The sequence below is a fragment of the Sceloporus undulatus genome, chromosome 3 (genome assembly GCF_019175285.1).
Source record: "Sceloporus undulatus isolate JIND9_A2432 ecotype Alabama chromosome 3, SceUnd_v1.1, whole genome shotgun sequence".
Taxonomy (NCBI): Eukaryota; Metazoa; Chordata; class Lepidosauria; order Squamata; family Phrynosomatidae; genus Sceloporus; species Sceloporus undulatus.
This window is the reverse complement of record NC_056524.1, coordinates 225,294,163-225,321,268: the sequence shown is the minus strand read 5'-3', so window position 1 is coordinate 225,321,268 and position 27,106 is coordinate 225,294,163. Positions and strand designations below refer to the sequence as shown.

Here is a 27,106-nt window from a genome sequence, read left to right as displayed (position 1 = left end):
GAAGAAGAATATAGAAAGAATGGCATTTTCCCCAAAGGAAAGAGTACTTAAGAATGTAGCCTACTTGACAGGTTTCTATTTGAACAGTTGTCAGAAACAGCCATTTATTTAAAGGCATAATCTATTTCACATGCAGGGAAAGTGAAATCCATGGGTCACATGTATCCCCAGGGCAACCCCTGGTTCCACAAAGTTACTGCACAGCCCCTGGAGGGATGCAAAAAAGCCCCCAAAAGACCAATTGCCATGGTTGGAAGCCTTCAGAAATGGTGGATTTGTTAAAAACCTGCCCAGCATCTAACCCACTTCCCAAATTCCCTTTAAAAAAAAAATCTCCAAGAAACCAGTATGGTACTACCAGTTGTGATTTTTAGATGATTTGGGTGGAAAGTATAACCTTGGGGTGGGTGGGACTTTGGACCCCACTACACATGCCCATCTCTGTTCAAATCATGTCTAGTTTAAAGATGAAGAACCATAATAATGGAGAGCAGATGCTTGGAAGTTGTTCATCCACAGCAGCTACATTGCGAACAGACTGCGGTAAGTACACAAGTCATTTGGCCATAGCCTTTCTTGCAGTGGTGAGATGCAAGTTTAAATGAAAGTAAAATAATAATAATAATAAATGAAAGTAATTAATTCTTAAATTTTTATCTGTCTGCATGTATATAAATCAGTGTATTCAAATTGGTGTCTTTTCATTTGGTAGTGCATTTTCTCATTTAGACATTACATAAGTTGCTGTCCTATTTCTTATTCTGAACATTAGCTCTCAGGCTCACCTGTTAATGTAGAGCAGATAACAGCTTTTTCTTGCTTGTCACTGTTGTGTGCATTCAAGTTGACTCTGATTTATAGCAACCTGATAAATAAGTTTTTCTTGGGTTTATTTGTCCAGAGAACATTTACTATTGCCTTTCTTTGAGAGTGGGAGTGTATGCCTTGCCCAGGATCATCTAGTGGGTTTCTATGGCCAAGCAGAGATTGGAATCTTGGTCTCCCAGTCCAACACTCATACTACTATACCATACTGGCTCTTAACTTGTATTAGCTTATTTTGCATTTATTTGGGCAGATATGTCTATATCATTTCTCAAAGCCATTTTAAAATAATGCATTTTATGATTATAATCTAAAAGTTACTTTAAAAGCTACTTCATAAAAATATAATAGATATTAGAACAGGGACATGGAAACATTAGCCCTCATTACTGACAGATTGTCAGTAGCAGAAAATGTTATTAGCAGCACCCTGTGGTTAAAAGATAGCCGACTGCACCACTCTCAGGAGGCAGCTCTGTTGACTGGTGCTGCTACAGAAAAAGCCCTGTACCTCATCCTAACCTGCCATGCTTCTGAGCATGAAGATATGCATTGGAGGGCCATTGTTGTCAGATGAGAGTAGGCAGGACCATATTGGAGGAAACAGTCTTTCAGTTACCAATGTAGGGTTTTGTAAGCAGAAACTAAAATACTGAATTGTATCTAGAAATAACATGGAATCCAGTGTACATGGAACCAAACTGGATTAAGATGATCAGTGAAACTAGCTCTATTTTATTCTTCTGTGCTATACTCTGGTCTTGTCTCATATATAACATCCTATCTCATGCAAGTCCATAGGGAATAATGATCAAGCTTCAAGAGGGCAACTTGATCTAACAGTTGGAGACCTAACTTAAACAATTTTATACTTCCAGAACCAGATTCTTCCTCTCAATCTCCACCCCCCTCCAAGGTGTAAAACACCTTTAAAATTCTCTGATGGTCCTCTTCCCAGTTAATCTCCTCCATTTCATTGTCTCCCCAGATAAGCAGGGTTCCTGTTTTGGAGGAGAAGTGTTCATTGTGGTATAGTCCCATGACAGTGTCCCCCATCAATATGAGTCACACATTTTGGTTACATTAGATGCTACTAGCTTTCACACTACCATCTGGAATTGTTTGCTCATGGCTCCCTACAAACTGCTTATTTAAACAGCCTCTTGGGTCACAGACTTTTCAGACAAGGTGTCCAGATGATGCCTACAAATAACATGTGGAAGCCACCATGTCTGAACTTCTCATTATCGCTACAGCATGGTTTCAGTGGCAGGTAAAGGTAAAAATGAAATGACTGCAGAATGAAAGAGCTGCTCCACCTCCTTCATGGGCCACAGATTTTGGAAAGCAATAGTAAAATAAAATAAATCATTTGCTCTTTAAATAACTTTACTGCTCATTTACACACATACTTATGATTACACTGTAAGAACTAAGTGCCACTAGCTTGGTTTATCTTCAGCTCAGTGTTTGCTAGGCTAAAGTGTCTCTAATCAGTCCTACTGCAAAAGTCCTTATAGTATCACATTATTGGGACACGACTACATTGGAGTCTCATCCACCCCACTCATTTCACCAATCTTTGTGTCTAAAATGAAGACGTTTTGTAGATGCTTCTCTGGGAAGGTGCAGCAGGTATCCTTGGTCACGATTTAGAAGGCAGGCCAGGAAGTAATACCAGATTTGAGAAGGCTTTTTGGGACCAGGAACACACTTGTTTGCATCCCTTTTTCAAAGGCGTGAAATGTTTCTCAAATTGGCAACCATAAGTACCTTCTTCAAGGCCAGACTTTTGACAACCACTAAAATGAAGCAAACTTGAACCCATTTCTCACAGTTTTGTATCTTTGAAGAGAAGTGTTTGTTGCCTAAATTTATTTTTGCTTTTGCAGTAGCACCTTCACAGTAACATTATGTTGAGTTATCCAGGGAACACAGAAAAATGTATTCCAAATCTGTTTGGGAGGTATTCAGTGTAGTTCATGTAGTCAGTATTGTATATATCAGCAATAAATATCATTTAAAATTTTAGAGAAATTTAAGTAAATCATATGAAAACATATACAGTCAGCCACCAAACACACTTTATTTGTTTTCAAGAATTATACCCCACTTTTCTTTACAAAATAAGCTCAAATCAACATAAAAGGAAATTAATAACATACATATTTGATTATTTTGTCATGATTATGGCAATAGCACATAACCTTTATGCCTTTTCTTGTACAGATTTTTTTCTCTATAGGATGATTGTGATATCTTAAAATAATCCTTTGAAAAATGTCAATGCTTATGAAGATTCATATTTATAGGGCAAGTGATGCGAATCTAGTACAAATATTTTATACTGTCTGCAAGCGCCCTCTACTGTATAACTTGCAAAAGCATCTTTAATAAATTCTGCAAACAGTGCTAAAAAGTAGATACAATGAGCCATCTGCATCCATGGATTCTCCATCGAAAGATTCAGTCATCCACAGCTTAAAAATATTCTCCCTCCTGCCAAAAAAATTCCAAAAAGCAAATCTTGATTTTGCAATTTTACTATGCCATTGTATATAATGGGGACTTCAGCATCCATGGATTTTGGTATCCTTGGGGTGGGGAGGAGAGTCCTGGAACCAAACCTCAGGGGATACCAAGGGCCCACTGTACTTAGATGCCATTGCTCTGGACTAAATAGGAGACACCCTGTTTTCTCCCAAATGAACGATATGCTGTTGTTATTAAATCATCCATCTTTCATCAATCTTCAATCTTCAGTCTTCCATCATCATCATCATCATCATCATTGTACCCTTCCCTCAATGAACTTTCAGCAAGAAATACATGACTCTCCCTTCCCCACTTTATCCTCAAAACAACAGACCTATGAGCTACCCAGCTGAGAAAGAGGGACTAACCCACTGTCACCTTCCTGTTCATAGAAGAAGGTCCTTCTTTCACTATATTTCATTTTCACATTATGCAATGAAGTTGGCTGTTAAGCACTCTGCTACACTTTGTGATCATGCTTCCTGTAAATCAAGATGTTGTTTTCTCTTATTGTAAACAATTGCTTGACATAAGTGTTTCATCACTACAAATCTATTTACCATGAAGTCAAAATGATCTGCTTAAATCTCAAATACCTGTCTAAAATGACTGACTAAAGAAGTCTACTAAGGCCTCATCTGCACTACAGAAATAATGCAGTTTGACACCACATTAATGCTATGGAATCCTAAGATCTGTAGTTTGTTGTGGCATCAGAGTAGTTAAAGTAGTGTGAAACTACGTTATTTCTGCAGTGCAGATGAGGCCTTAAATGACAGTGCACTGAAGACACTTACATCATCATCATCATCATCATCATCATTCTGCCCATTATTAAGCCATAGAGTTTTAAGTACATTATAGGAAAGTAGGAAAATATATTCAGCACACCAATGGGAGGATGCTGGGAGCTGTGGTCCCCAAAGTAATATTGCCAATGTTCTGGAGTAGGCGAATGTTGTTGGTAAATGAAGCTGTGCAAGAGGTTGTATGAGAGGGTTGTTAATAGGGACTGAGAACTGATTTGGTGCACTATTCCCTTGACAAAGAGCTTTACATTATGGCCTGTTACAGACTGCCAAAATAAAGCTGCTTTGGGTCTCTTTGGAGGTATGCTATTTAAATGACACATGGGTCCTAAGAGTCCGGAGGTCGCACCAAAGCCACACTCAGTTCCTAAGCACTGGAGTGCAGCTTTGGTGCAGCTTCCGGATTCTTAGGATGCATGCATCATTTAAACAGCATACCTCCAAAGAGACTCGAAGCAGCTTTATTTTGGCAGTCTGTAACAGGCCAATGTTTGCTCATAGTAAGTTCCATTAGCAGAAGTCCTCTTCAGTGTTAATTAGGAGTTTCTCCCTTGCAAGTGCAGCTATTTAGCATGGCAAGAATATTAATGAAGAATTGTCCCTTAATTGTCCACTTTTTCCTTATAATAATGTTGCAAGAAATAAAAATGCAAAGAAGTGAGTAATGAAAACCCTTCCCTGTGGAAAAAGAGTAACTGATTATTTAGGGAAAATACTATTAAATCCTAGTATGTTTTCCCACTAAAATAGGGCCAGACCTCAGGTCCACACATGAAAACAAGCAGTAATTGGCAAAGGTTATACTGTATGTTATTAGCTACCCCAATAGTTCACAGTATTATTAGTATTTTATTTTATTTTACTGACTTTTACACTGGAGTGTTTGTAGGGGCTACCCTTGATTTTCTTTAACTGTCAGAATAGTCAAACCTCCCCCAGACACACAAAAGGGCAAGTAAAAAGAAATACATTTTAAAATCTCACTCTGTCTACTGGTTAACAATTTGATAAAGCTAAATGTTTAAACTTGATGATTTAGTGGGACCAAGTATTTATTAGTGTTCATCAGCCCCCAAAACCACAGGGAGCAATGATGTGTGGAGCACATGGTTCTTTTAAATTATTGTGTTGCCTTCATGTACAGCAAAGGACATTGTCTCATTGTGAGTGCTGGTATATGAAATGGGTTGGAGGAGAAATAGTGTAGGAAGGAGCAGTTCACTTTTTGCCTCAAGACTGTTCTCCACTCTGCATGGAATCTACTGACTCAATGCTCAGACAAGTGCTGCAATGCAGAAGCACCAGAGTGAAGTGCTAGTGTGAACCACAGGAGCAGAACAATGCACATACATGTGTGATGACTGCTGGAGTATATGTTGCCTACCCATTCACTTGGTTAAAGGCTTTCCCACTAGACTGTCTGTGATGCATTGGGAGGAGTTGACTCCAAGTCAATTGAGTCTAGGTCTGCAACAAGCAAACATTCCAACCTCTGGGAGTATTATTTCACAAGAAAGGAATGAGCAGAAGGTTTCTCTCCTCATCATCTTCTGCTGGAAGCAGCTGCCACACTTTTGGCATGTACAATTTCTGATTCAGTTACTACCCAGGGTTGCCATAGATACATCATCAATTTACTATGGCCTAGGATGTAGGGGCTGCTATGAATCCAAAGTCAGGCAGAGGTCAGAACAGATCAAGATCCAAATGAAAACAAGACAGGAGAGTCAGCACTTTGGATAGCTCTAAGTAGAGCTGGGGCTGGAAAATGAAACAGGAATGACCAGATGTTGCTTTAACAAAGACTAGGTCCAAACTGAGCCTTAAATAAGAGCTGGCCAAGCTTGGTTGATCCCAGCTTCACACTGCAAAGACATTACCTCTTAAGGGGCTCAGCCAATGTTTTTTTTAATTCATTGCATGCTGCACCAAACCACAAATGGCTGATATAGGCTCCATTTCTTTTGATCTGAAACATCACAGTCCAAGGTGATAAGGATCTAGAGGTCTCAGTATGCTACAAGTTAAACTTCAGTCAATATGTCACAAATTAAACTTGAGTCAACAGTGTGGAGCAACCACCAAAGACCCACCTTAGTGTCACCATAAGTCTGCATCAATAGGAATATTGTCTCCAGGTTGAGGGAATTAATAATGGCAGTATTCTACTTTATTTAATTAATTTATATCCTACTTTTCTCCCATCATGGGAGAAAAGGTTGCATAAAGCATCTTAAAAGACAAATAAATATACAAACAAACAAACAAACAAACCAAGTTCAGACTTTGGTCAAACTTGTTCAGACTTCACCTGGAAGGCTGTGTACACTTCAAGAAAGATATTGACAACCTGGAACATGTCCAGTGGTGGGTGACCAAGACAGTAAAATGTCTGGTAACCAACTGCCATGTGAAATAGTTCAGAACTGGGCATGTTTAATGTGAAGAAGAGAAGACTGAGATATAATATGATAGCCATATGTAAGGGATGTCAGATAGAAGATGGAGTGAGTTTATTTTCTGTTGCTCCAAAGATTTGGACATGAACCGATGGATTCAAATTATATACACACACACATAGAAGAAAGAAAGAAAGAAAGAAAGAAAGAAAGAATAGAAAGTTAACATCCTTGCTTTATATTGATCCTTATAAGTTCCCATTTGTCCATTTATTTATTTATTGTCTCCTGAATGGGATTCATATTTCTATACCACCTTTCAGTAACAGAACTCTGTTGTGCTTTACAAAATTCATTAAATAATCATTAAAATACAATTGCAATATTGTAATTGCAATAAAATACAATTATAAAAAGAGATCCTCAGCAAAAGGCCTAAACATCACCAAGGAGCTAAACAGACTGGCGTTATACGTTGGTGTGGGGGAATGGCATAGGCACACCAGCTGCCCCCACACCACCCCACACCAGTGTCACACTGTGCACCTGACTGCACGGCAGGGGACGTCATGGTGCTCTGTTGGTACAGCGTTTAAACGTGCTGTGCCAAAGGAGTGCTGAAAAGCCACTGCCACTGCAGCAAAGGCGCCTTTTTACTGGTGCTAAAAGGAGTGGCATTTTACCATTCTTTTTAGCTCCGTCAAACTGCTGGATTAGGGCTGCAGCGTGTAGTTGTTTTGGCCCTGATTCAGTGCTGAAAGTGGCAGTGGGACACTGCTCCAAATGAGCAGTCTGTTTTGCTCCTATGTTAAGAATTAAAACCAGCAAATGCATGATTAAGCTACAAAGCTATAGCATTGCAGGTGGAAGACAATTCCAAAGGCTGATGCCAGAAGAGAAAAGGCCTTTCTACTGACCTTTGCCAGGAATACACATGCAAGTCATTCAGGATTGACCTTGTTATTAAGCAGCTTGGGATATGACAAAAAGGTAAGAAATTGTTAGTTATGATTTAAGATTCTTGCATGGTTACTGACAGGTAGATGAAAAGGTGCTTTTCTGCACCAAGCCCCCAGATCCATGGTTGGTTTGGGGAACTACCGGTATGTATTGTGTCTCTACAAAGAGGGTTACCATTTTCTGTTCTGCTTTGGATAGCAAAATTTCCTGAGGTGTCCTTCAAGGGACAGTATGAGATTTCTTTTCTGATATCTTTTGATAGCTGAGTAAATCTCCAAATCTATGTTTGATGTGGTCTGGGAGGCACCAACTCAACAAGAATAGGCACAGCATATGGCTTAAATAGACACGGATAAAATCCTATTTTCTCTCTTTAGGCTTCATGTCATTTCTTCTCTCCTCCTCCACACCATATCTACAGGAGGAAACAGAAAAGCTACATCCCTTCCTCTAAATCATATAAGAAAGAAAAAAATGAAGCACAAACAAATCTGATTTGCTTAATCAGTGGCATGTCTAATCAAAACACTGTAAATGGAATTGATGGTTCCCACCACACTCTGCACTGTATTTTCCTGCTGCTCAATTATGTGCAGAAATATTTCTTAGCAAGCGATTCCCATTCCTGTAATTTAGCTATTATCTTAATAATGGAAGCACTTCCTCCCTTTCCTTTTCCATCCCCTGACTCATCATTCACATGCTTGGAGTCATCTTTACAGCCATGAGAAAATCAGATGGATGGCTGAAATTGCTAATATTTATATGAAGCAGACAGGAATGCTTCTCAAAAACACTTCAATTACTCGCTTACATCCACAAGTGATCACAGCTGTTACATTTGTATCCCATTTTAAGCATCCAGTAGTAAATGTGAACAAAGAATTTGCAGGCACATCCTGCTGACTTGCAGAATAATAATGATGTCATCTAATAACCAATATGAAATTCTCTTCACACAGAAACAATTTATTGCTCCAACATTCAGTAATTCACACAAACAGAATCCCTAGGGAGAGTAGGTGAGTATTTCTTGACCCCGCCCACTCCTGCTGGATCCCTCTTGCCCAGCTCTCCACCACCCACACATTGAAGTGGAAGGTCTGAAGTGGGAAGTCTATTGTAACTGAATAGGCTCCTTGCATGATGCAGATTCTGAGCATTAGAACACTGCTAAATGTCTTAGGATGGCCTTGTCAGTGTTGTAAAGTTGTACAGCACTGCAACTCATTAATGCATGCTCATTCTTGGCATACAATAGAAATTGCTGGAGCTAGTGTGGTGTAATCATTTGGACAGGGGACTATGACTCTGGAGACAAGGATCTGAATCCCCACTCAACCAAGAAAACTGACTGGGTGACCTCTCAGAAGAAGACAAAGGCAAACCCCCCGCTGTCTAAATTTTGCTGATAGTGATAGATTCACCTCAGTGTCACCATAAGTCAGAAACAGCTTGAATCCACACAAGGAGGAGGAGGAAGGGGAGGGGAGGAAGAGGAGGAGGCGGTGGCAGATGTGGTGGCATTGGCGGCACTGGACACCCCATAAGAGGATCTCTGTCCAAATAATATTGCCTTTCAAGGCAAACACAATCATGCTTGGTAAGGTAGAAAGCAGTAGGAAATTGGGAAGACATTATAGATGGATAGACTCAATCAAGGAAGCCACAGCCATGAGTCTGCAGGGCCTGCGCAGGGCTATTAATAACAGAGTGACTTGGAGGTCTTGTAGTGATGGGGGGCTTCTGAGTACAAGCAATGGCAGGACAAAGCAAGGAGTGTGCAGGTCCCAGGTCGGCATGAGAACTGGTGTGTAACCCCCTGCCCAACCCCACGCTGACCCAGGGATCTACCTCGGTGAGCCAAAATAGTACTGGTTCAGTCCATGCTATGCTGGCCTATCTGCTCAACCCCTAGGTTTACTGTAATAGAAGCTACCATCAGAGAAGTGACATACTGAACATGGCAAAGGCAAAGTTTGCATACTGACACATGTAACCTTTGATTAATCCTTCAAAAGTGACAGGGATCTCCCTACCATTAGGAGAAGTGAGACAATTGTCTCAAGAAGCAAATGTTGGAGGCAATACTGGTATATACAGTGGACCCTCGATATCTACGGGCTTGCCATCTGTGGATTTAACCATCCACAGACGGCAAGTCCTGTTGCTTTCAATGGGGGGGGGGGGGGCGGCGCACGTGACCGTTAGCAGCCACATGCATGTCGCACCCGCCATGAAAATCAATGGGATTCAAGGCCCTGTGTTTTTCTTTATCCGCAAGCGGGTCCAAAACGGACCCCCATGGATACGAAGGGCAGACTGTATATCCCAGATCTCCTGACCATTAACCTCTGTTGGAGACAGGGATATGTGCACCACTTGATCTGACTTGAAGCTTCTGCTGGCTTGCTTTCTTCACATGTGAATGATGTTCCCATCACCAGGACTGGTCTGTCTCTTGGTCCAGCCATTTTCTATGTGTGGAATGGGGAAAGACAGGTGTGTAGCTATAGAGGGACAAAATGAGAGCAAACAAGAAATCTGCTCTCCCAATTAAATGTTCCTGCAGTTCCCAAATTTCCAGCATATCAGTAACTTAAAACATCAGTAGATTATGTAGAAATATAGAAATTCAAAGGAAAGGGACAAAGTTTCCAAGGGAATGTGAAAACAGCAAATGAAAACATTTTAGGGAGGGAAATGCCTTCATTTTGTGACCCCCAGCTATACTTCCTGGAGAAGGGGTGCCATGTTGTTCTCCTCAGCAGGCTAAATGACTTACGCTAGCTATAGAAGATGATATGTCTGTGAATCATCTGTAAATGTCTTTTTGTACAGAGACTGTGATAAGTTAGCAGCTTCTGCATCTTGGTTGTAAGACCCATCTTGCATCCATGATACTATCTTTTTGGTAGCAGGCAAAAATGTACCCCCTTACACAGGCATTAGAACAAATGTTATTAGTAATTTTAGTGTTTTAAGGATTTAATGTTTTAAGCATTTTAGTGCTTTATGGATTTTGCTGGTGTATCTTACTGGTTTCCTGTACATCATCCTGGAATCCTATATGGAATGAAGAATACTGTATGACTATTTTAAATAACATTTTAAAAAAACCTCACATATAGAAATGAGTGATTTTACTTCTCTTGATGACTTCAAGTGAAAGAAATTGGGAACAAGCTAGGAAGAAAGAAAAAAACTAGAAGCATAGAGTTCACTAAAACTGATGCAAGAACACAATGAAAAAACTGCCAAATTGCCCAGACACTTTCTGCGCTGTAAGTATGAAAATAAGTCTGTATTCCTATGTAAGTACAGTCTTTAGCAAAACTGTTTTTATAAGCAGAAACTGAACTTCTGCTTAATGAAGAACATTTGTCCCCAGTTGAACATCTTGTCAGCTATAATAATTCTCCTGAGCTCCTCAGACTTTATGACAACCTAGAAGAATCATCTTCTAAGAAATATAATCAAAAGATCTATAAAATCAAACTAGGAATTTACTGGGCAAGTTTCTAAAAGTAGGGAAACTGAAAGGGGGGAAATCAAGCAGTGTGAACAGAAACTTACCGTTCATGAGATATTACTGCAACTCAAGTTATTAACTCTGACATGGGTGACTTAAAGACAGCTGTAGAAGACTATCTGTTTTTCATTATTTGGTTCAGTCACAAGAGCAGATTGACTGCCTCCCTAATTGTGCCTGATGCAACCTGCTTTTGCTTTGGAATGGGAAATGCCAGCCAGAATAGGATGACAGTCATCAAATCAAGTTGTATGAAGCTACAGGAGAAGGAAGGATCAAATTTACTGAGAAAAGATTTAGGACTCTTCATTATTCCAAAGTTGCTTGAAGACAACAGAAGGGGGATCTCCGGAGTGTGAAACAGGAGCCTCAGAACACACTTCTGCACTCTGAAATATTTGTGCACATTTATTTCTCTTAACAACTCACTTCTGTTATAGAGAACTAAATCCCACACTATTTCAATGAAACTTATTTCCATGTCATATGTTTCTAGCAAAAGCACCTTCTAGTTTCTTACTAAACACTGTAGTATACTAGACACGACAACACACCGGTTCTTCCCTACTGTTGTGGGAATCACAACATGCTTTCAAGGTCGCTGAAGGCCAAAAAAACCCCACCCTTTAAGACAGCATCTTTAAAGCTACTTCTATTTCATTATGTGACTGGGGGAATAAATGTGTGGCTGCCATTTTTGTGGTCTTGTCGCATATTTACCAACACGTTAAGCCCGAAGTAAAATACTTTGCTCACTGGAACATGTATGGAAGAAAATAAAATGTGCACCCATTACTTGTTTTTTTCAAGGCAATTAGTCCAGGATTTTCACTTTGCTCTTACTAAAGGAATGTACTTCCTTGTACCCAGAGATAACAAAATTAGCTTTTGACTTTTACCAGTACCATACAATAGTTAGAAGTTGTTCATTAACTGCATGGCTGATTAAACTGGAATTAAATTCAGAGTTATTTAACCAAAAAGGAGGGGAAAAGAAAGTTATATTGGGCATATAATCAGTTGACAGTCATCATCATCATGATGAATGATTAATATACAGTTACCCAAGCTCATTACACAGGTAATGTAAATTAGCTGCTGGAATGAGTTCAGGGGGAAAGCTCACATGTGTTAAAAACATTCGATAGCTTGTTGCAGTGATGACAAATTACCCCCTGTATAGGGACATGGACTTGAATCCTAACAAGACAGGCATCCCTGCTGAGGGGGCCTGCAGTTAACTCATAACTATTTCATAACATGCTCTTATGCTGTGCCATGTCAATCAGTTTAGATAAATAAATACATGGAAAACAATCTGGGTGTCTCTGAAAAGACTAGGCTGGAAGATACATCCCATTGTAAACAAGAAGGGTGGGAAATCCTGGGAAGGTCTGACCCTGTGTTTTAGGACCTGGGAATATTCTGGGGCCAGTAACATAGGGAGAAAGGAGACACCCAGGCTACATGGCTTGAAAGCATTCACCACAAAATACATCACTCTTTCCTCTCCACTACTGTTAACTAGAAAAAGATGAGAGATGGGATCAGCTGTCAAAGGTCAGGCCTTGAGGTTAAAGTATCTTAATGGCAGAAGGGAAGTGTTCAGGATTTTAATGTGAATAAAATAAGTTAGCCACATGGGATTTCTCTTCCATCTTTTCTTAATTAGTGGTACATTCTTTAGACAGAGACATCAAGCAACTCTAAACACCAAATGTCTAGATGGCTGTGCATAGGTGTCTAAGAGTATTGTATCAGTTGATCATACCTTATGTGTTTCCATCAGGAAATACCAGTAAAACTCTGGTATACCCAACAGTGATAGCTTGTGGTTCTCAAGTTAGCAGACAGTAAATAGGGTGTTGTCTGAATTATTGTAGGTATCAGTTGTGGTTGATAGCTTCCATGTCAGTGGGACAGTGAATCTGCTAATGGTTTTATTCTGAATTTTACAGAAGGTTATCTGAGATAATGAAGTGATTTTGGGGACTGGGATCAGCATCATGGATTGCTCCTTTAAAATTCAGACTAACAACCAATGTAGTTTCACTGCTCTGCAGACATAGAAAACACCAGTCACCACTGAAACCCTCAACAAACACAATTGCTGTGTGACATGAGGGATCTGCTTCCTAAGCTTTTTGTTTCTCCCAGCTATAGGGCTTCTCATTTTTGGATACTGCTTTGCAACCCTGGCATCTTCAGACAGGCTGCATCTATGCTGCAGAATTAATACAGTTTGACACTGCTATGGTCCAGTGCTATGGAATTATGGCATTTGTAGTTTTGTGAGACATTTAGCCTTCTCTGTCGGGGAGTTCTGGTGTCACAACAAACTACAAATCCCAGGATTCCATAGGATGGAGCCATGACAGTTAAAGCAATGTCACTCTTCACTAATTCTACAGTGTGGTAGCAGCCAGATCTAGGAAAGAACCATGTGCCAGTCAGTGTGGACCACACTAGTCCCAACCTCAGGAATAAGGAAGGATATAATTAAGGTAAGAGTAAGAGAGAAAGATGGATCAAGGGCCTGGCTTTTGATGTTTCTGTGCTTTCTCAGAACACAAACATTTTAGGGTTAAACGAGACCCTTACTTTCTCATACAATACATTTTTTCACTGGTATTATTTCCCCCCCTAATTATATCTTTTTTGCTGCATAGCAAACAACAAGAAAAAACAGCAACAACCCACTTGCACTTTCCATTAGCACCACAGATAACTTAGATATCACCACATAAACATTTTTCTTTTTCTTTTTAGATGCTCCAAGATGTATTCTCTATCAGCTGAGAATCCTGCTTCACATATGTAGCCTGGCTTCATTTACTTGCAGATCCTGAATACATTTGGTGAGTATGACCTCACACAATCTTTAGTCATCCTGCTGGCCCTAACATATGGGGCTGAGTGTTCAAGCACAGCTCAAAAGGAGGAGAATATGCTGTTTCAAGGGTTATGGAAAGATGGATGTGCTGAGTGTGATTCTGCAAGCACATTCAGAGGACAGAGAAGCCTAATAGATAGCATTTGTTTTGGAAGTGGCAGACCACAACTTAGATTAGACTTTAGGGAGGAGTAGACAAAAAGATATACATTTCAGGTTTCCTGAATGGTATTTTACTTGCTCTCATTTATAATGACCTTCTGTCCAAGGCTAGATTGAAAATGCACAGGCTGCTGATGTCACTTCCTCCTTTGCCTTTGCCTTCTCAAATCTCTCTTCTGAGAAAGAAGATAATATTGGAATCATTTCAACTTTTGAGTTACCTCAGTCTGTGAGAAAGACACATTGGAAATACAGATGGAATGGAAATTCATCAATTTTCCAACTGGGGTTAAATATGGAGTTTCCAGCGCCTAGAGAAACTTACATGGGAAGAAAAACAGCACATTGAATGTTTCCACAAATTCTGTGGAATTTCTTGGTCTAATACAACATAAACTGCATGCTTTTTGGAGAAATGACCAAGAGTTTGAGAAAACTGACCAGCTCTGCAGAGACACTTGCTGTCTTTCACAGCACACAGGAAACTGCACAGCTTTCTGCGGGTGGGGCGGGGGAAGCCACCCATTGCCATTGTTTTTTGCTGTGTTCTTGGGAAAAGTGCACAAAATGCAAAACTAAATTGCATGCTATGCTCGTATACAAACAAAGTGGTGAAAGATTTGACACTGTGGCTGAAACCTTTGCTGGTCTGAAAGTTGTGCAACTGAAATGTTACACAGCAGGAAAAGAAATTTGGGCCAACTGAAGCTGTAACCACCTATGGTTCTGTTGTGCAAGATTGCCATCTTCTGTGCAACATTTTTACTGTGCAAGGTTTTTTGTTGAGCAGAACTGCTGGCTTTTTTACATAGAAAACTGACACTGGAGAACACTTTGGTAGATAATGCAGAACTGGCAACCAATTTATTTTTTCATTGGATTTTCATGAAATTTGAAGGGTATGTTTGGGATAGTTTGATTTAATCTATGTGATAGACACAAATTTTCTTGGGAAGGGGTACCACAATTATTCTTCATTCATAAAGAATGGTGAGCTTGGTGGCTGTTTACAAGAGGCAGCTCGCTGAGGGGCTACTGAAACTGATGTCCAATATGTGGGAAGTTTTAGCACCCAAAGGTATACACAGTCATCCTCACAGTGGTTAATAATTGTCCAGAACAATGTGGGTTACTACAGCTAGTTAAATGATAAAACAAGTTGATGCCTGATTTCAAAACAATTGAAAGGTCAAGGAAAAAATATGTACAGCCCAACTTCATTAATGCTTCTACCTCTGCAGACATTATTATTATTATTATTATTATTATTATTATTATTATTATTATTCTACTTTATATAGACAGCACTGTACATACAAACAATAAAATTGATAAAAATGAAACCTGCCAATGGCGTACATTCTACAAATTACATATAAAACAATAGCTAATAATACAAGACAGAATTAGATAAAAATAAGCAGACAACAAATTAAAAAGATCAAATATCAGATAACAATTGGATAAACAATCACACAATGCCTGGGAACACTTCCCTGAACAATATAGTTTTCAACTCAGTTTTGAAACGGGTTAAAGAAGTGATGACCTGTGTTCATGGGGGAAGGAGATTCCAGGAGTGAGGGGCAGCAAGTGAGAAAGGACGAATCCAGGAAGGGGCGGTGGAAATCCTAGGCTGGGACAGCAGACCTTAACTACCGGAATGGAAGGTATGAGTGGGGATGTAAGGAGAAAGAAGCTCAGATAAATAAGGAGGGACCAGCCCATGCAGGGCTTTAAAAGTCAACAACAGGAGCTTATACAATTAGCAAAAGCCTGTTTAAATAAAAATGCCTTTGCCTCTTGTCAGAGACATGCCATATATTAACAGTCCTCTCCCCCCCCCCCCCAAAAATAGGGTGGGAACATTTTTGTAATGAAGGCTGACCCATAGCAGAAGGTATTGTGGGATGCAGCTAATGGTGAGGGATCCAACTTTGCTATGAGTGGGATTCACCCTATTAGGGGAACTGCAGACTAAAAACACCAGCTGACTTGGCTGGGATTGTGCATGGGTCTTCCCCAACCAAGTCAAACCCATGCCCAGCAACACTAGGTTCCTAGCCCAAGTGCTCTCGTGCTTTGTTAGCAGTATGACCTCACACAATCTTTAGTGATCTTGCTGGCCCTAACATATGGGGCTGAGTGTTCAAGCACAGCTCAAAAGGAGGAGAATATGCAGTTTCAAGGGCTATGGAAAGATAGATGTGCTGAGTGTGATTCTGCAAGCACATTCAGAGGACAGGGTGGTGTCAGAAAATTTTAAAGAGTTCAGCTGAACCTCTGCACTCTGCCTTGTATAGCTTTGAAAAGCGCAGAGACTTAAGACCTACATCTCTTAATGTTAGAGTGGGCCTCATATAAGATAGATAAGTTGTATTAAACAAGAGCAGCCTATATGTAAACATTTCTGCATCTTCCTGGCTGTAGCAGCCTATCTTGCCTGAAAAAAATAGGTCATCTTGCAGAAAGGCTGGGAAATTCCTTCCCTATTGCTGGATTGTGGGAGCCTTGTCTCAAGAAGAAAGATATCTCCCAAGCTGTGCACTTGTAGCAACTTTGGGAATTTGAGAAAGGCTAGCTGTATAATCTCATGCCAAGGGTAAATTCTTTTGTCTCAGCCCTAGAGGGAGCAAAATTGGTGGCCAGTCTAGGGGAACCTGTGGAGCATGGTATGTCATGTATTTCTTAGAGAACAGACAGATGTTGGCTGCTGTTATCTGAAGAAACATGTATGAACTTTTTAGGCATTTGTTTCTTATTTCTACATCCATTCATCATCTAAGCATATTAAATAAACTGTCATCTTGTAGCATCAGTGCCTTTGTTTCATCTTGGCAAATTCTTGAATCTGGTTTGGCCAGGACTTGAATGGATCAGATCCAAGCTCAACATACTTTCAAAACACAGGGACATCATCAGGTCCACAGAGGGGTTAGAAAGAATATGCTTATCCAGCTCTCCATTCAAATAGGGGACGAGAATGCCATGCAATATTTTTGATGCTCTCTGTCATTCTCTGTCTCCCTCTCCCTCTTGCCATCATTTCTGAAAATAATTTCTCCTTATTAGTAGAAGGATCAATAAACCTATATATAAGTAATTAACATTTAATAGGAATGCCATGGACTAGATTAGATAGCCTCAGAGTCTGCAGATCACCTTTATTTAATTAATGCTTAGACAATACACACTCTCACATGGTCACTTCTATTTTTGTTTCCTTGGAGAAATATCTGCTTGTTTGACATGCCAGTTTAGGTTGCCAAGTTTTATAACACTGTCATAGTCAGTCCCTCACATCTTAAATTGGCACCCTCTTCACCAACATACCTCTTTACTAAGACTGTGTCTTTCTGTAGGTATCAATCTTTCCTCACTTGATTTTTGATCAGCCCAGAATTTTCATGGAACAATAATTTAAAGAGTATTCCAGATGGTTAAATGCTATTTATTGAAGAGGTTCACTGGCACATTAGTATAGAAATATGGTGCTGTCTAATCTCCATCTCTGTCATCTATTTAACTCAGGAGGCAATGGAGAGAAAAGTCCAGATTCTGCATCAGTCTAATGCTGAACAGCTGTGCTTGGAACTGATGATTACTCTCCATGTTGAGAAAATATTTAGTTGCAGTCCATCACTTAGGAAGGCTTCTACCCCTGGTGAAAACATTTGGTAGATGAAGAGAAGTTGGTAGCTGACAAAAGTCAAAGTCTGTATCATGCAGGGATATAGCTATGGGGAGGGACAAAATGAGGGCATTGCCCCCCACCAAAAGAATTCTGCCTGCCAAATGAAATTTTCCCTCAGTCCTCAAATTTATATCATTTAATTAATTTAAAATTTCAATCAAGCACTTTAAAATGCCATTTAAATATCCAGAGAAAGGGGCCAGACACAATTACCATCAAGGGAATGCAAACGTAGCAATAAAAGAATTCTACCTAAGTGAGAATGATTTTCAGTATCTCACTCTGCAATACGTCAAATCTGGAGACTAAAGAAAAAATTCTTGCAGGTTGGAGGGGCAGGGGGATAATGCTTTCATTTTGCTCCCTGATTTCATGAATCTATTCACAGTGTCTATTCAGGGCTTTTCTCTTAATGCTATCATGAAACAAAACATCAGGGGCCTTTTCCTTGCTGTCCTGTGGTTGAAACCTTTTTAATTCAGAGCTTTCAAACATACCATGATGCAATCAATACATTATTTGGTTTGGAATACAAATTTGTCTGCACTGTAATGCTTGCCTATGCTGGGCTTTGGGCATCAGTAATCAACATGGTCTTTTCTTATTCTGGTCAGTGGAAGACCATGTATTTTGCATACCAAATACTAATATTTTCAAGAAGGACCGAGGAAGACCTTTCTCTGCCTGAAATCCTGGATACCCACTGCCAGCCAGAATGGACCAAGGAATGGCCAGTTTCTGCTTCTCTAGATTTTGGACTCTGATTCCCATTAGCCCTGGTTAGCATACGACAAGTAAAGAATGAAGGCAGTTGTAATACAGCTGCACCTGGTAAGCCAGAATACTTAGCTAGATGGGCCAAGATCCTAACATTATATAAGACAGCTCCTTACAGTTTTTCTCAAAATGAGATCATGCACAGGACAAGTCAGTGAGTTGTTAGCTGCCTCTCAAAATGTTCACATTTTTGCCCATTTCCTTACCAATAATAACAGCTGAGACAGAAAATCTGGCTTTCCAGAAACCTTATGATTTCAGATAGCATTTGATTAAGGAGACAATGTATTTTCATCATAGTTGTCACTGTAAGCTACCATGAAGAATCCCCTATACAGATATCCTATCAAAATCAGATATCAGGTTTTAGGTTTTCTACAGACATTGTTGGAAATGAAATTGCTCTCTGACTATCAATCTTTCCTTGTTCTGCTAAAAGTAAACTGTATCAGACATTCCAGGGTCATGGTAAGACAGAGTTGATGTACAAACAGGAACAATGTTCTTTTCTGTTGACATGGAAATATCTGAATCAAACTTTAGACAAGATGTATTGTTTGAACAGAGTGGAGATAATTGTAGCTTATGCTAAAAGCCACAGGGAGCTGGAGGAATTGAGGTTGGAAACACAAATATAAATAGGGATGCTTTTAGAGCAGAGGAATTCTTGGCCATGAGAATAGTTCCACTGAAATAACACAGCAATCAGCTGGGGGGAGAAAGGAAAGAAAGCAATTTGAAGCCAACCAAGCAGAAGGATCACTGTGCCTCTTCTTATGACCTTCAAAGTCAGTTGTGACAGAAACCTTATGACATACTGGATCTCAGCATTTCAGTTTTAAACTATGGCATTTGACCCTGCAATAGTTAGTTATTTTCTTTAGAACCAGAGGTTCTGGAGTGTCAGTGAAATAAATGTAGCATTTTGCTGGTTCCCTGAAGCACTTGGGGCCGCTTGTTTTAACCTGAGGAAAAGTCAGTATTTCAATGGGTTAATCTACAACCACACACAGCAGTGATGAATGTCATGCACACGGAAGTGACTACTTTAAAACCAGCCAACTATGGCATTACTCAACCTCATATTCATCATATAAACTAAGTTACAGCAGCTACGTAGTCAAAACAAGGTTACTAAGGGAAAACAACACTTTACACTTATTGCATAGTGTCTAGTAGGATACTGTTGTTGCTGTTGCTGAGATTTTTTGGGGTTTTTGTTTGTTTTTGGTAAATTAAAGGGGAATAGGAGGAGGCTTATCGTCTCATGTCCCAGCTGCAATCCTGGCAACAACTGATTCCCCAATGCAACCTGGAACTTTAGGGAAAGACTTCAATCAATGCTGGTAAAGAAGCTGATGAGCATGACTGGTAGGTGTATCTGTTGTAAACTGATGCAGTACTACAGGGCATGCAATTTGTTGTTGTTGTTTGCCTTCATATCAACTAGACATATAAGCATATTATTGCATAGCTTTTTTGACAAGATTTAGGCAAAAGGAAGTTTGTCATTTCCTTCCTCTAAGGCTGAGAGAATGTGATTTGCTAAAGGTCACTCAGTGAGATACCATGGCTGAGCAGGCATTAGAGCCCTTATCTCCTGGAGTTCTAGTCCAACACTCAAACCAATACACCCTGCTGGGTCTTAGTGCATGAAATGCATTAATCAAACACTCCCATATCCTCTGATAATTGGAGGGGCAGCTGAGACCCACTTGGAAATAAACACGAAGAGAGACTAAAGCTAAGAGAATATATATATATATATATAGTTTTTTAAAAAAAATCCAAATCTTTTTGAAAATTACATGTTCATTTGTACATATTTTAAAAATTGAGTATCAGGAAGTTCCAAATTGACTACAATGGAAGGTGAGCCATTTAAAAGGAAAAGGAACAAAACAGAGTGCTTGTAGAATTCGTTTTGCAAGGAGCACTAAGTAAAAGGGCACATACGCCTAAAGTAAAAGTTGCCAGGTCAGAATTATCCCAGATCCTGAGATTTCAGTGCCATATCTGCCCCATGGATGGTGATACCACAAGATCAATACTAGCCCCTGGTGGTGTCATTAAACATGATGGATTAAGCATCAACCACCGTTGCAAAGAGTATGCTATTCAAATAAAAGGAACCCAAATCTAACAATGAGCAAAGAATGTGTGTGTGTGTGTGTGTGTGTGTGTATACATACACACACACACTCAGCCTTTCAAATGTCAGTACTTTCTCCTTGAGACTCCTTCTCACCCTGAGTTGAGAGAACAGAGTCCTGACCCTGAGACTCCCAGCCAGCTAGACATCATGAAATCCTACCCCAAAATAACACTGTACTGGCACCAGACTTCCAGGGTCCATTCACACTAAATAATTATATCACTATGGTGTTGTGTGCCTTCAAGTTGCTCCACGTTTGACTTATGGTGAACTTTAGGTAAGCCTATTACAGATTTTTCTTGGCAAGATTTGTTCAGAGGGGGTTTGCCTTTACCTTCATCTGAGGCTGAGAGTGTGTGACTTGCCCAAGGTTACCCAATGGGCTTCCCTGGTTGGGTGGAGATTCAAACCCCATTCTCCAGAGTCATAGTCAACACTCAAACCACTATACCATGATGATCCTTGACCTTGAATGCCATGACAACGTCCTATGGAACCTTGGGGTTTTAGTTTGATGAGGTGCAAAAGTGTGTCGGTTAAGAATTCTATATGCCTCTCCCTGAAATCCAAATCCCAGGATTCCACAAGACAGAACTATGGTAGTTAAAGTGCAATCATTGTGCCACAATTGCATAGTGCAAACGGTCCCTCAAATGACTGCATTGTTTACACCTTCTCCGCCCTTTCCAGTCTTCTACGATGCCCCTACCCCTTCCAGACTTGTTCAGATAAAAGATTCAGAGGTTGTCAGGACCTCCAGGACAGGGTTTGGATGGGGTATAGCATCTCTTTTGCTTTCTCCCACTGGATGGAGATCCATCAGGAGAAGCAGCCAGCAGAATACTGACTAGATTCTGACCAATATAATTGTAGATAGAAGCCAGTGTGGCATAGTGGTTTGAGTATTGGACTATGACTCCAGAGACAAAGGTTCAATTTTCAGCTTGGCCATGAAACCCACTGGGTGACCTTGGGCAAGTCACATGCTCTCAGCCTCAGGGAAAGGCAATAGCAAACCTCCTCTGAACAAATCTTCCCAAGAAAATCTATGATGTGGGTCTTAGAGTCACCATAACTCAGAAACCTGAAGGCACACAACACACACACACATAATTATAGTTATGGCAGGAGACATATTTGTATCTGAAAATGTTGATACTTGACTTGAGATTTGTTGGAAGTGGTACACACAAGGTTAAAAGCTGAATTAAGCACTACTCTTTTACCAGTGATAAATTTCCCTTTCAGTGATTTGCACTACCATCACATATAGCATCCACAAGGGAAAAAAACACAGGCTAATTTCACTTTTGCTTCAGCCATTCAAAACAAGGAAACTGTTTTCATTTGATAGCATGCAGTAACTCTTTCACTTTCTAAGGCTATTAAAATAACAGTTATTTCCATATTCTGTCTCTCAGGGTTCCCGTAGAATAGTAATGAATGAGCAAACGCCCTCAGATATTTGTCTACATTTTCTCTATCCATATTATATTGCCTGTCTGAATAATGTAGAAGGTCACCAGAATCAATGTGATAGTTCCAACTACCAGTTTAATATTCTTTGTAGCATCCCTACATGGTAGTAGCATAAAATATTTTGTTTTCAATGCAATTTCCCCCCTCTAGAGTAGGAATTGATTAAAGTGGCTGTTAGTTTGATTACAAAATCAAACCAATTCCCTGGAAACCAAGTGACTATGCACTTAACAATATTGATGATGTACATTGATGCAAATGGAATGGTGTGACCAATAAGCTTGGAAAAAAATATCATGGAACCAGAATTTAACTGCCTAATGATTTCTATTATATTTACCAAACTTCAGTATGGTCCTTTTTGTATTCATCTTGCAGGGAACATTTCTGAACATTGCTGACTCAAGTTTTTAATTTTAGGTTTTCTCAGCCAAACACTGTAAAGCTAGAATTTAACTGTTTAATAAACCCCCTCTCCCATTAAGCCCCCTTTTTTCCATCCTCTTTCTCACTTAGGTGATCAATTCCCACTAATAATGTTCTTGAGAAGATGTGGATTCTACCATTCCTTAGACCTGTTCTCTGGTGGATTACCAAAGCCCACCATCACCATAAAAGCTTCCCTACAACAAACTAACATTACCTGGCTTCAAGTAAACCAAGTTACTTCCCTTGCATCACACCTGCCTCAGCAGGAGAATCTCCACGTCTGCTCTCCTTTTTAAAAAACCTTTGTTTGAACTCCACATTTCATACTAAAGGCACAGCGGCAGTTATCTACAAACATCTCCTGAAACGCACATATGGGAAAGGCCAATATATGCACTCATTTTGGCAAGGAGATGTGAAAACCTCAATTTCAGACAGTGCATGGGCTGATGTTTGGTCTTCACCCCATACAAATCCTGTTCAGCATCAGTGAGGGAGAATACTCTGAAAACCATCCATCGATGGTGTCTCACACCTGTCACAGTGTCTAAAATGGTTAAAACATGCTCTCCAGATTGCTGGAGGGATTATAAATGTAGAGGCTCTTATATGCATATATGGATTGAATGTCCTGAAGTGAAAAAAATATCGGATGCAATTCTCTATCAAATTTCATGCATCATATGGATGCTACACCCTGACTCTGCTCCCAGCCCAGCCTTTAAGGCTGGTCTTCACAGGGCCTTTGGCTTTTTGTTTCCCATTATTTCTGTCTTTGTAGGTACAAAGGAGGTACATTAGCAAAGTTTATCTCTATAGGCATTTTGTCACTCACAAAATGGACACAATTTAATTGTTAAATAAATTTGGGGGGCAGCTGTATAAAAAACAACAAACACCTTGTTAAATATTTCTCAGTCTACGAGCTAAGCATGTTTTGAATTACATAAAGCCATTTAAAAACACCTGATCTGTGTTGCCCCTCCCTTTTAATTTTGGCTTGGTCATTTTATTTTATTTGACTTTTACTTTTTGCTTGGCCATTTTAAACATTTTTTAAAATCCATGCCACCCACTTATATCCTGACATGACTTATTTTCCATTTTCTAAGTAAGCAGGTTTTATGTGATTTTAACTATAAAGAATAAGGTGCACCAACAAATGCTTTTCATAGGAGACTGCAAGTGAGTCATATTGTTGAGAACTGTATTAAAACATGGGAGGTCTGGCATTACACTCCCTCTCCAGATCTCAGTGTAGAAAAGGGGGCTGGAAATGTTTCAATGCACTCACTTCCATATTCCCTAATGAACTCAAACACATAGCCGACTGTCTGTTGCTCAGCAAGGGTGGCTTTGATAGGATCAGAAAGAATGCCTAGGTTTGTGTTGTGAGATTGCATCTAAGAAAATGGGAAACAGATTGTCTTGCCACTGATTCCGCATCCCCCTGCTTCACTTATGAATACTGTATTGCACAATTTGCAGTTTCTCCTGTGTTGGTTTCAGTCAGCTATGGACTACATTTGGTTATGGTTCTGGGCAGTGTTCTTTACTTGATGGCTGGCACATCAAATCTCAGTTATTTTACTGTGCTGAATCCTACGACTGATAGTAAAATAAGAAGTCTGAGGGAGGAAATCATGCAAGCCTGGGGCTGCCTTAGTTCACAAATATTAGTCAAAACTGGTCTGCAGATATCCTTGCACAATTCAGGAAAGATCCTAGAACAAATGAAGCCTGAACTCTCCCTGGAAGCCAAGATGATGAAACTGAGGCTGTCATAGTTTGGTCACATCATGAGAAGGCACCACTCATTAGGAAAAAAAGCAATAATGCCAGAGAAGGTAGAGGGCAACAAAAAAGTTACATTTGTTTCTGGTTTTGTTCTTGTTATTTTCCTGTCTCAAGTGGTTGGTCAGGATTCAGGGCAGCTGGGGGCTTAAGGGTGTTTTTTGGGAGGTAGTAGGTGCTATTGGGGGCCCTTTGCTTTCCTTCTCCTTCAACTGGGCTGCATCAGGCTTTTGCACCTGTTGTCCTCCACTCCCCGATCAGCTGTTTCTGGATCCATTTGGCCTTGAAGTGAAGTATCCCTAGCTGGTCTTTGGTGTGAGGATTCCCCCTCTCCCCAGGTCCCTGGTTTTGGGCTTTTGGTTTTCGTTGTGGTAGCAGCTTGCTTGGTGGCCTGTGTGGACCGTGGCCTAGTCCCAGTTCCCAATGGGCCTTTTCAGCCATTCTTGAGATCTCATGCCAGTGAGGTTTTGGTCTCCATTCTGGTTTGGGCCTCCAATGGCCACATGGCAGCAAGTAGTTTTCCCCTGCTCAGGTGTTTCACCCAAGGGAAGTCAGGTGACACCTGGCCTCAGTTAAATCCAGGTTGCTCATCTTGCTTGCTTCTTCCAGGTTTGGCACAATTTAATTAGGCCAATAAAGTGGCCCTTATTTAACCAAATTCTCCGCATCTGTTCTTGTTATTCCATGATAGGCCATCAAAAGAGGAAGGGCATACAAGTCTGATTCTAAATATGCAAATTCTGAATGACATGTGTCTTCTCTGAAGCTCAAGGAATGAAAACTAATCTTTCTCTGAGGTAAGCCATGGAGATTTTATATCTGGAGCCTTCCTATCTATGTTGCTGTGCTCTTAAACCAGCAGTTCAGCACAGAACTGCACAAACTAATAGGGGACCCATTATGTAAAGAAATCAGCTTTTAAAGAAGAAAGCAATCTCATACACTTTAGGACAAGAGTAGGACGCCTCTTTCACCTCTGAGGGTCACATTCAGTTTCACAGTTGTTCTTGGGGGGCACATACCAGTGGTGGGTGAGGCTAAATTCAAAAGGGTAGGACCAAAAAAGGCAGTTTATTTAATCTTAAATTTCTTGCTGCCAGAGGCTAAACCTTGGGAGAGGCATTTGAACCCTTGAGAATGTGAAAAGCCCATACATGATATAATTGAGGAGTAAAGGAAGCAAGAGAAATTGCTTGCTTTCCAACTGGAATGGCACAGCTTCTATGTACAGTATCCACTTACATAGAGCATCTTCAACTCTCTTGTTACCATACCAGTCCATTAAAGAAAAATTCTATATGTTGTACAAAATGTGCATATTGAGCATATTAATACAAAACAGTAGACTTATGTGCCTATAATATGTTCTGCATTCAAAACATCACTGTTCTTGGTGCAGAAACCTAACTTGCTTGGTAGTACATAATGATCAATGCCCTGGTGGAGCAGTGGTTAAATTCCTGTACTGCAGCCACTCACTCACAAACTGCAAGTTCAATACCAGCCAAGGGCTCAAGTTTGACTCAGGCTTACATCCTTCCAAGGTTGCTAAAATGAGTACCCAGCTTGTTGGGGGCAATTAGTTTACATATTGTAAACCGCTTAGGGAATGCATAAGTGCACTGATAAGCGGTATAGAAAAGTACTTGCTACTAAGTACTCTTTCATACATACTCAATGCCAAATTTGCCTCTTTTCACTGCTGCACTCAGTATCCTCTTGCACTTTGTGCAAGTGACTCTAAGGACATGAAAATGATTTAGTTGCAGATGATAGCTTGTTAAATATAAATATCAAGTCAATGCTGAATCATCAGGAGAACATAACCAGGCTCATGGCAATTCCAGTATTCTGTCTAGAAGTATAAGAAAGACTAGAAACCTTAAAACCATTTATTCTTGTAATATCCCTATTACTTCAGTGAGTTTCCTTCAAGAATAGCTTTTTAAAGCATGACTGCTTCACTCATAGAATTAAATTGTGCTGATTGTGCCATCGTAGCAACTATTGGACCAATTTTTTTTAAAGATCTGTGTCAGCATTGATTCATCCAAAATCTATAGAACCAATAAATATTTCAAAAAATCAGAAATGGTGAAATGTGTCAGCTAGTCATTGCAGCTAATGACTGACAGCACTAACATTCAAACTGACTTTTCTCATAGTCTAATAATAACAGGAAATGAAGTCTGTTGGGGAAATATATGAACAAAGACGGGTTGTCTATGTATATGGTGCCCTCAGCTTTACCCTCAAACATGTGTAGTTAATTTGATGGTGGCTGAGATCCATCTTTTCAGAGTGGGAACTATCCAAAGTAGCCATGAGGGGTTAAAGATTTGGATTCAACATCTTTATCTGAAAATTCACTTTGTTATTGATTATATTTCTATCTTTCTTTTCATCCAAGAAGCTCATGCCAGTGCACAAGGTCCTCAGTTCTGTCTTCATACTAACCCTGTGAGGAAGATTTGGCTGAATAGTGATCAGCCTAAGAAATCAGAGTTTGGAAAAGATTTTTTTGTTGGGACAGTTGTTGGTACAATTGTCCAAAACCTCTTAAAGTATTCTGGGAACTGAATCCTAGAAAGAGAGAATATTTCCCATGCTCTGTACATGGTAAGCTACTGTTATATTCTGCATCCTTTGCATACTTAAATTAA

At 39.9% G+C, this 27,106-nt stretch overlaps 2 protein-coding genes across 9 annotated transcripts in view; one reads left to right on the top strand and one right to left on the bottom strand.

Annotated features, from left to right (window-relative positions):
- OTOS (otospiralin) overlaps positions 1-27,106 on the bottom strand; it is a 64,068-nt gene that overhangs the window by 32,147 nt on the left and 4,815 nt on the right. The window lies entirely within an intron of this gene.
- Positions 19,650-27,106, top strand: part of LOC121925404 (glypican-5-like) — a 715,763-nt gene continuing 708,306 nt past the window's right edge. For all 6 annotated transcript variants that reach the window (XR_006102866.1, XR_006102868.1, XR_006102870.1 and 3 more), the window contains exons 1-3: positions 19,650-19,957; positions 25,135-25,240; positions 26,854-27,062. The gene's annotated coding sequence lies outside the window, so the exon portion shown is untranslated. The remainder of the gene's footprint in view (positions 19,958-25,134; positions 25,241-26,853; positions 27,063-27,106) is intronic.